Raw genomic sequence first — 11,117 nt, forward strand, 5'->3', positions numbered from 1 at the left:
CAGTGGTTGGTCAATTTGTTACCCTTGTGCTAGCCTATAAAGCACATTAATTGCAAAGCGTGAATCCAGTCTCATGTCAACACGATGTTGGTGGTGGTGGTGGTGGTGGTGCTTTTCCTCCTCCCTACTTCTAGTAACTGATATTGATATCCACCCTCAGCCACTTCACCAAGGTGCACGAGGGCCGAGGAGGAGAGTAGTGGTGGACATGCCTCCCCAGTCGTCCTGGGTGGTCGAACGAGGGGGAACACAAATACATGCCAACCAGAGAAGGGGAACAAAGGGGGAAAATGTAGCCCCGCGTCCGAGACCCGTTGGAAGCATTTGTTCCAGTCAAGATTTTGCATTTGTTCAGTCCAGCAATAATGCCTGATTGACGCCCCGGCACAATGTCCTTTAACTTAGCAAGATAAATCCGAGCTTGTTCTGTGTTGTCATGGTTTTGAATGGAGCTGAATAGGATCTGGGACACTATCTACTGCTCTGCGTCTACTGCCACCAAGTCTATAGCTCAAAGCAATATTCAGGACTTGTTAAATTCCATTTAGATTTCCGAGTTCAAAAAAAGTCGCTGACCTGTATTATTACTCCGCCAAAATGCTCTGAAATCCACCTTTACCTGTCGTTTTACACTGTTTTTACGCACACGTAATCTCGTCCATGAAAACCAAACAGTGTTAAGTAACCTTTAAGTGTTTACATCACGCACAAACGTCTTAAAAGACGCACTCCTCCCGAAGCACATTTTGTGTGTACACATCGGCCTCCCAGTGGTTGACAAACAGCAGAGGATTACAGTACTGCAGGTTAGCTGGAGTGGGTAGTTTACAGAGGGCACTCGATTGGAGAGCAAAAACACCCAAAAGCAAAGAAAAGTCATGTCCAAAGAGCGGGAATTTCTTTGACCCAGCAGCCCCTTAATCTATTTAACACCCGCGGGCTTCAGCCAGAGTGGGCTCTCTGCATCTCCCAAGAGCTCTCCACTGCCAAATATTTACTCTGTTGTTCAGCTCTCCATTCCCAATCCCTCCTCAGCCAAATGGAGATTTTTCTCTCATGGTTCTAGTCAGCAGCTGAACTGACAGCTTCCCTAGAGCTTTCCCTAGAAGTTCGACGAAGAGACCTCTTTCTGTTTTCCACCCTGCAATCATATATATATATATATATATATATATATATATATATATATATATATATATAGTGACTGTAGAAAGCAACATTTAACATATTTAACATATGCAATGATAATTTTTTGTAAATAACTGTAGTTTTTTTTTAAGAAAGCTTAGAGGTTATTCCTCCAGTCAGAAAACGTTTAAGCTTTTAAAATGAATGTTTAATGAAGTCTGTTCCAAATAACATTCTCAAGTCATTTAATCAGTATTTGGTTTATAAGCTCATTTTAAAAAAAGAAATCGACAGAGTGCAAGTAAGACTGTCCTAACCCGGAATATTAGATTTTATAGGATTAATTCACAGACCTGAGTTCATGGATTTGCATTCACAGTGCTTAACTTGAGATATCACTTAATTATGTAAAATTACATTCCTATCCGCACTAAATCCTTAAGACAGAATTTTTGGACTGTACTTTCATGAACTACTAACAAGAAAGTTTAAAGCAAACAAAATCTCAGCAGTAAAAATCTGGAGTCAGTTTGGAATCAGCAATCTTTTTATTCCGACTCACTCCAAACTCATGCCACAGCATCAATAAACCAACTGCTGACATATATGTATTATATTTGTGTCTAAAGCTGTCGCATCGGAGTAAAAGACAAAAACTGCTGAAAAAAAACAACATTTATCTGATTTCAGTCTGACTGATTATTTAACACCTATGGCAACAATGGTTCCTCTGTTACTTCTCAGTTTAGTGTGGTGTCTCAGCGTAACATCACGCTCCAGCAGCTGCACCTGCTGCTGATGTCCTCTCCTGTAAATACCATTAGCATTTTGGACAGGGGCTGTGGGGGATAATTACTTGGCAGCCACATCGCTCGCGCTGCAGTAAACTGGAGTCTTGTGAGGCTGCTTGACCGTACAGCAGCTGTATGTTTGTACTCGGTGAAAGTGTGTCAAAAAGTATTGTTTTTAAAGACAATAAACCAGTGTGTGTCAAAGACGTTTTTATAAAAAGGAGTTACAAAACTCCTGAAGAAACTAAAAATATACAAGAAAGTATTCTAAAAATAAATAAATAAATAAATAATAAAAATAAAACAAATCCAGGGGAGGCAAAAATATTTGAGAGCACCCTGAATTTCAAACTGACGATTTTAGTGGAAAATAAATCACCTTTAGAAATAAGAATGAAGTGGAGACAGAAACACCAAGAAAAAATGAAGTTAAAAGCTAAATATTCATCTTGATCATTTAATAAAGTTAGCACTGATCATTTATTGACCACTGAAAAGAAACAAACACACCTGTCAGTGCAGTCCTGATAGATACTTTAGCAAACTCAGAATAACAGTTTATGTTCGGTGCAAAGCATGATCAATATACACCTTTTGAAGTCAAGTTGATGGAGAGACCCACATTTATAAATATTTACAAATTAATTGATATATAGCTGAGCTCTTGTCCTGATTATGAAAAGACCGATATACAATAAATGACTAATTGTAATCGTTCTATTGACTTCTGATGGCATTAAAAGCAGACATGTATAAATGGATCCATATGCATTCAGAGATGATTTAAAATCTACAACATTAATAACACGAGTGTTCTGTCACCAAAATGCTTTCAGGCAAGAAAATTCAATTTCACACAATTTCATTGTTCATTTAAGAGAAACAGCATTACTAAAAACAAACAAACAAACCAAGTAAAGTCTTTTTCATTCATGCTTTTACATACGCTTACTTTCGACTGCATGATGTATATTTTTAAAGCCTTCTGAGTGTTGTAGATGCATCTGACATGTGTGATACTTGGTTGCCCTCTGCAGGATTCACATTAAAACTGAGAGGCAGACTCGTCTTAGCATTTTTCAACCAATCACAAGCTGTGGGAGGAGTTTATTTCACTAGTCTTTAAGTTCTTTTGAGCTTAATGTAGATCTGCGCCAACTTATACAGGCAAACAGATATGACAGCTCTGCAGTGTCTAATGTTTTCATCTATTTTTACTAATTCTTTGTTTCCTGAAGGGCTTCAGCTTTGTGAACTATACAGCTATGGGGGAGAAGAGACTCTTGCTCTTATTGTCCTTACACATATTTTCCCTTGCTAATCTTATGACGTTATGTTATGATGTTTGCAAAATGAAACTACAAGGAGAATGCAATGCTTTACAAAATACAATACCCATGAAAACAAACACGTACAGCATATATATATATATATATATATATATATATATATATATATATATATATATATATATCTTTTAAAATGCATGGTTTATAGATAGTTCACCACCACCATAAGAAATATCAGCTGCTTAACATTTGTTAACAGCTTTCTTTGTGCCAACTGTTCAGTGGGTCTAACAGGCCAGGGTCAAAGGCCAGTTTTCACTCCTTTTAGCTGTAATACATAACCGATTATGGTTTTGTAAGGTGTGTAAAAACTATTGATTTTTTTAACTGACTTTTTATTTTTGTTTCTCCGGTAAATATAGATTATCTAAAAAAGGTCGTATTTCATATACAGCAGAACCTTCCATTTGAATTGACGTTTTTTGTGTGTGTGTGTGTGTGTACCAAGTAACTTGAACTTATCAAGATAAAAACAACTTGGCCTGACATATATTCACACAGACAACCAATAGCAGGAGGGATGAACGCAGTGTTTAAGGAAAGAAATGCAAATAAACGTATACTTGCGTAACAGACACGTCACAAGCATATTTGAAAGTGAAATAAGTTCAGTCTAAACAGGTGAAATAGAACTCAATATAGTTACAATTTTACTAATTGAACGAGCCAATCCAGGGAAGTAAAAACTTATCATTTATCAGGCAATTAAAATTGTATATGTGTAGTATATGATTCTGGTATTTTATTAAAAAGTCGTGGAATAATACTTAAGAAATGTTTGACGTGTTCCCTGAAGATCCACCAGATGGCGCCACTGCATTTTACAATACACAGACTTGCCCAGGTAAAGTGTGTGTTGGCACAGCAGCGTTTGTGACCCCTGCACCGCGTGTCACCAACAAGGACGTACGGTGAAACTAAAGAAGATTAAAACAAATTGGTCACAATTTTGTGTCAACAAAGACCAAATGGAAAGATTTTAAGCCGGTTCTAACTAATTCAGCTATTTGATGCTCAAAAATGTAATCCCTTTACATTATTATTATTAATATTATTATTAATAATAAAAACAATATTTAACTCACTCCACCCTTATCTTCAGACAAAATTTGTTCTCATTCCTGTGTCTCCACAATGCGTCCCGATTAAGGAGGCCTCGGTGCTTCAGTGCTGATATTCCTGTGTAATCCTCTCTTCTTTATGAAACACATCAATCACAATTTAACTGCATGTCCCCAGAGAGAACGATGAAATTGTATTCTTATTTCTACCATCCTTAAATTAACATGTACTTCTATTTTTCGGCGCCAGACTCCAAATTAGATAACAAAAAAGGGGGCTATCAGAGGGCCAGTATTTTGTCAATGTCCACGCTGACATTATACATCTGACTCTCTCCGACCTCTGTTTGTGTATGAGGATATTGAACACTCCGTCCACTCAGTAATCTAATAACACTGCGTAAAAATCTGAAGCTCGTGTGCCCAAACTTGACTAATTGCAGGAATGTTTCCGCGCTTATGCGGGGATCTTAATGGATTAGGAAATTTAATATAAGTCCAGCCCAGGTATGACTCAAGGATTCCTCGTATCTACAACGCATAACATAGCGGTGTGGTCTGTATCAACACCCCATTTGCACTTTTTTTGTGCACAAAGTAATCGGCGCGTAAAAGCGCAATAAAGGTAGAGCTCTCCATTTCCCCCCCAGTGTCCTTGGTACGGGACAAAGAGAGGTCCAAATTAGGGCGGAATGAAATATTTAATACTAATGGATGCCAGGTGCCAGACGAACAGATGTCAAAGTGATGTATGCTTAAAAGTGTCGTAAATATTGTTTCTTTTTGTCCCTCTCCGCTGAAACCCAGGCCTGGCCTCTGAAACACGACTACATTCGTCGTTAACCTGCGTTCGTCCTCATTAAGGCCGCACTAAAGTTACCGGGCCACTCAGTCCTGGAGAAGTGCTAACCTGTAGAAAGACTTTAATGGTGTCACCGCTATTTGGACTGCAAAGGTTAGAATCGTCGGTGCGGGTTATTTTAAAGGCGCCAAGCGATGGCATTATCCTAAAAAACAGCAGTGTCCACACAGTAAAAATCCACACAGTCTTATCTCGTTTGTATCAAACAACTTGAGGGGAAATCACGTCTTTTCCGCTTTAATAACGCGGATTAGTGGTGCTCTTGGGTGACAAGCTGCTGCTGGACCTCAATTTTCCGAGCAGCGCACGCACACACACACAAACACTATAACTCTCAGCACGTGTGTATCTTATTGCAGATGTCAGTCGTTTTGGGGACAGTTAGTATGAGATGACAGACCTCCAACCCCTTTGTGAAACAAGAAATCACTGCGTGTCCCCATAATAACCCATTAGTGGTAACTTGGATTTCCCACAGGATCTTACTGGGAACATTAAACCTGGAGCTGGGAACTTTTTTTTAACACCCCTCTGTAACTTTCTCCACGGATAATATGAGCAGCGTGGTGGCTCTGCGTCTCAAGGTTGCAGATAAGAAACTCTGTCTTACACACTTTTTTTTTTCAGACCACAAAGAGGAAGTAGCAGTCTGGGCGGATTACAGTCAAAGCGTCTCAATCCAATTTCAGCAGCTTGTTTCATGACACAGGGTCTTAAGTCCCACTGGTACAAAGTCACACAGTTAATAATAATAATAATAATAATAATAATAATAATAATAATAATAATAATAATAATAATAATAATAATAATAATAATAATAATAATAATAATGCACAAAGACTTTAATTGTAGTTATTGTAATATTATTATTGTATCATTGTAATATGCCGTAGGCTATTTGGTTTAGCTATTAAAGTGATCTTTGCGAAATATTGGACATATCAATACCCCCCCCCCTCCCCCCCTTTATGTGCTGCCTCTTAATTTCAAGAAAAGATGATTATTACGAATTCATTATTAAAGTCTTGTTACGGACTTTAAATGCGCACTGTTTGGCAATGGTCTTGTGGTTTCTATAGTAAGTGTGTCACTTTATTTCAGTGTCACACTTTCATTCGTCTTGATATGACGGTGTCATCCGATTGAGTGGAGAGTAAAAGGTAAAAATGTGGTAGCTCAAACTACATTAAATGGAACGCATTAGAACGGTGTCTAATTGATCTGATTAAAGGGCTATCAGCTACATGGTTGATGCCTGCTAGAGGATGCAGAACGTAGCCGTTTCGTCATCATCGTCATTTTGAACATCATCATTATTTTCGCATTTGCGGTGGATAGAAAACGAATGTATTTGAATACGAGAATTTCTGTTTCGGTACTGACGATTTTTAGAAAGATTACATCATTTAGACTGTTACGTTAATAAAACGTTATTTAAAATTATTATGAGATTATTTCAGCATCCACGAAAATTAGAATGTCCTCCCATCTTTGAATTAATTCGGTCTGAGTCGTAAATTGATTTGTAAGATAAATGTTAGTGATTTACGTTTGCATCTCCAGTAAAGTGGGCTAATATAAAATTAGATGCACCAATTTTTGAATGGAACTAAAAGACACATGGTAAATAAGTTGCGTTTAATGTTGAGAGTTTCTTTTGCATTTCCACGAGGCTTAATCGAAATCCTGCAACCACACAACTGTTTTAACGGGTTTACAGTTTAGCAGATACCAAAACAGTCTAACAGCCTGAGAAACCAAGACCAGGGAGTCTAGTTCAGCTTTTTCTTTTGTTGTTTTTAAAATTTTGTATAGCTGCACCAGAGCCTTGTGGTGACAACTGAGCTCCTCATGCCTTTACTTGTCGAACATGAGGAAATTAAAAAGAAAAGGTGGGTTAGTGACTTCGCTCACACACGAAGCGGATAGTTGTGGTAAGAGTGCCTGTGTCATCCGAATTTATGGCTGTTTTGCTAGTAGCACAGGTAAACAAAACCATGGAACCCTTTCTTATCACTAATTAATTTTTTCCCTCTACCCAGATAGAGGCCTTAAGATGTCGTTTATAACCTATGGATATGTTTTTCCAAATAAGAGGATGAGGCACACCCCATAACTTTGCTCTAAAGAAGAATATTATCGCGTTGTGGGCTTCATGTGACGTGGACCGTATGAATTTCCGTTTGTTTCATTGGAAATGCAAATTGGACGAAGCGCTTACGTTTTTCACTCAGCATGTTACACGATAAGCATTCACAGCTTAACATGTTTATCTGCTGAGTGTTGATGGATTATCATCAGCATTACATCCCAGTGTTCAGTTTTCTGACAGTTTTTTTCTTTTGGAAAAGAAGAAAAGCAGAAGTAAATCGAAACTAGGTATTTTTGATAATATGTAGCTTCGATATTCATGAAAACGATCACAACCACGCCATGCACTTTGACGTGAACTGCAATATAAGGAGTTAAACGTGCAGCCATGCAGTATGTGTGGCTCCCAAACACAGCTGTTGGAGCTTGCGATTCCACTGAAGGCAAATAGAAGAACGGAACTATAAACAAGTGAAACAAATAATTACAATTCCTAAAGTCGTCTTCTTTTTGAGCTCATAAAAATATTAATAAACGGTCCATTGTCTTGCTCTCAAACAGACCACGTTATTAAAGCATCCTGGTTTTAAAAACGGAGAGAGAGAAACAGCTTTAATAAGAAAAACCTGAAGGGGCTCAAAGGCACATCAGTGCAAACAAGCAGAGGAAGTGTTAGAAATTCAAGCATGTGACGTTGTGTGATGTTATTTAGAAAATACCCCTCAAGCATTAAATTATGGATTTCGACGTGCTATGGAAGAGCTGCACTTGCGCAGGCATTATGCGTGCGCAACACCACCGGACGCACGCTGTTTGTGTGGGCCATCAAACACTGGGGTATGCAGTCGTCTGCTTGGCAGCATATAGAACCAAATAACATGACTCAGTACATCCTGCAGGAGCTGGACTATTTCAAATAGAGCATGTTGGTGTTTTTAACGAAGCATTAATACTGTAGCCTATATACATACTTTTTTTTTAAAGTCTTAAAATAAAAGTGTAGACTGTAACTTTAAAAACCCAACAACAAGCCTACTGTTTTTCAGAATAGACAAGAGGATAAGCCTGTTAACAATCCATCTCTGATTTCACAGAAACCTTATTAGACAGAGGAAAATCATTTGGGTTATGCTCTCTCCTGCAGAGCACAGGACGAAACTCTGACTCCATCATTACGCAATTTGTCTGACAAGTGATGCGTTGCCTTCACTTGAGGTATGAACAATTCAATTCGACACGGACCATTCTGGGCTCGTGAACAGTACAGGCGTGTAGAGTGTGCAAATCGTGCGTGGAGGCTCACTGATGCCAACATACTCTACAGGCTAAACCACTATTATTTACATATTTAGTCTGATAGTGACGACACAATTTTTTTAAAATTTATTTGTATGTGTTTAATACACTCTAGCAGCATTCTTTAAGAATACACTATTATTATTAGTACTAGTTTCGTTTTACCGTTAATAAAAGTACAATTTACAATAATTATTATAAAAATAACAGTCATGATAATTTGCAACAGTTTCACTGACTGTAATAATCACATTATTTTTAATTAATTTATGGGAATTTTTGAACAACTGCGTAAAAATGCACTGTCTACTACCGTTTAAATGTTAATAGTTGCGGTGCCATTAATCAGATAAAGCATGTATTTCGCTAGCATTATTATTATTATTATTGTTTTAAAACGTCACCCGGTTTCAGATTGCCTCACCTTAGACGTGTATTATGTCACAGAAACGGGAGGAAGGTGCATGCCCGTCCGGCCTAAAAAATGCAGAAGATGAAGCAGTTTGGGAAGACCTTTGATCCCTCGCTCCTGACCTTGTGTTATTTCAGTTACCAGAGGCACCCCAAGGCAAACAAGTTGGGCACGTTTCCCCGCCGTAAACATTATCCTTGTTGCATCAGCGGCCTGGGAGCGGAGGAGGGTGGGCAGGTGGGTGCACAAGAGGTGATGCAGCGATAAATACATTTATAAAAACAAACAAAAAAATAAATAAAATAAAACAGAAGAAAGAGTCCATTAAGACAACCCCAACTGGTCTTCTTGTGACAAATAACCGTTCATGAAGGCAAAAACAACTCCAGCGTGGGGAGAAAAAGTAATTTACGCGTTTTTAAAGACACGTCTAACCGACTTGCATTGCCGTGGAGGCACTATAGTTTGTTCAGTTTCTGAGTTTGACGCGATCCTAGCAAAGGTGGGAAAGCTAATCATAATATAGGCATCCAGCATCCAGCCTGCAGAGCTGTGCGTGCTGAAACAAATACCGAGAAAGACTTCGTGTACATTCTGGCCCCTCAAAGCCGCTTCGGTGTTTAATGTTAGCAGAGGTTTTCAACAATATTCTTAATTGCACTGCAGCGCAGGGGTGCTGTTTGATGTTTACATGCACACTGATCTCTTTAGATTGTACAGAGATGAAGGTCAGTCATGCACCGTGGCCTTCTTAAAATATGACACGGAAAATCCAAAGCATGTGTCAAAACGGGGAGTGAGCGAAGGCGCAAAATTATGGCGTGTGTTTGTTTCTCGTGTCGGGGAGCAACAAATCTTTCTTATTGCTTGCAACTGGGGTTTCTCTGCAGAAAGTGCTTGCCTGCTGAACATGTGAAAGTAAGGAATATTCCCTCTATAACACACTGAGCTGCAAACGTTGAGCTTGAAAGACAATCGCGTAAAGGTTAAGAAATAAAAGGTAATTATGTTATCACATAAGAACCTTAACAACCTGCATTCCATTAACGCTCGCTGGGCATAATTGGCTAAAAAAATTGGCCTGCTTTGCGCAGGCTAAGCCTAAAGAGACGTGCAGCTTATAATAGAAACGTGAAAATAAATAATTGTTTAAAAAAAAAACAATGATTTGAATTGTATTTTTCTTTTGACACGTGTCCGACTAAAAAAACGAAATAATACTTAATGTCAAATGGGCACAAAATTGAAACCTGGCCATGGTTTTTAACTGTGCCGTGTATTTTCAAACTGCATGACAAGAGAGATTAAATTCTAAAGATTAAACTTATTCGCCTCATTTTCACCAAATCGCTGGAGCGTTTGGTCTGCTGTCAGTCTATGCTCGACGCCTGAAAGAGAATAAAAGAAGAAGAAGAAGAAAAGAAATACTTGGGTGACAAATAAGAAAAAAGTTATGATAACCTTCAAGTGCAATGAGATAGAATTTACAAACATCAACCAGCCAATTACATTACAGAAAAGCAATCATTCATTTCCTGCCATTTCCTTAATGATGCCATTTAAAAGCTTGAGATGAAAGTTAGTGTGGCGGAGCATAAAGCCACACAAAGTCGGGTCTTTGGAGCTGAACTTTTATTTTATTTTGAAAGGCAACTGATTATTATAAAAACAGCTGCATAAAATAAAACCGGTTACTGCTGGGGTCGAAAATGCACACATTTGTGGGGTTTCCCCCTATAAATAAATTCACATAATATTTCAGTTGGTGTTTCCTTGTGATGCTCACAAATAGGAACCTGTTTGTCATTTTTTTTTTGTTGGTATCTTCACATCATTGTTGAAAGAGTGAAGATGCGATCCCGTACGGATACTGGATTGCACTCAACCTGCCTAAAAAACAAAGCCATTCATGGTGGCATGTCCCCGTTTTTTGGATAGCAGGATGAGAGGGACCCGGGTGTGTGTGTGTGACACTCTGAAGTTGTCATGACAAACTTCTGGGCCAATGATAATTTAGGTCTGTGCAAACTCGATGGCAAATGGGAGGGTCCGATCCAATCAGCGGGGGGAGAACCCTCGGAAGCCCAGCCTCCTGATTTCAACAGATTGAAATGTAAGCCTGTC

This window comes from Aulonocara stuartgranti (genome assembly GCF_965226115.1).
Source record: "Aulonocara stuartgranti genome assembly, chromosome: 19".
Taxonomy (NCBI): Eukaryota; Metazoa; Chordata; class Actinopteri; order Cichliformes; family Cichlidae; genus Aulonocara; species Aulonocara stuartgranti.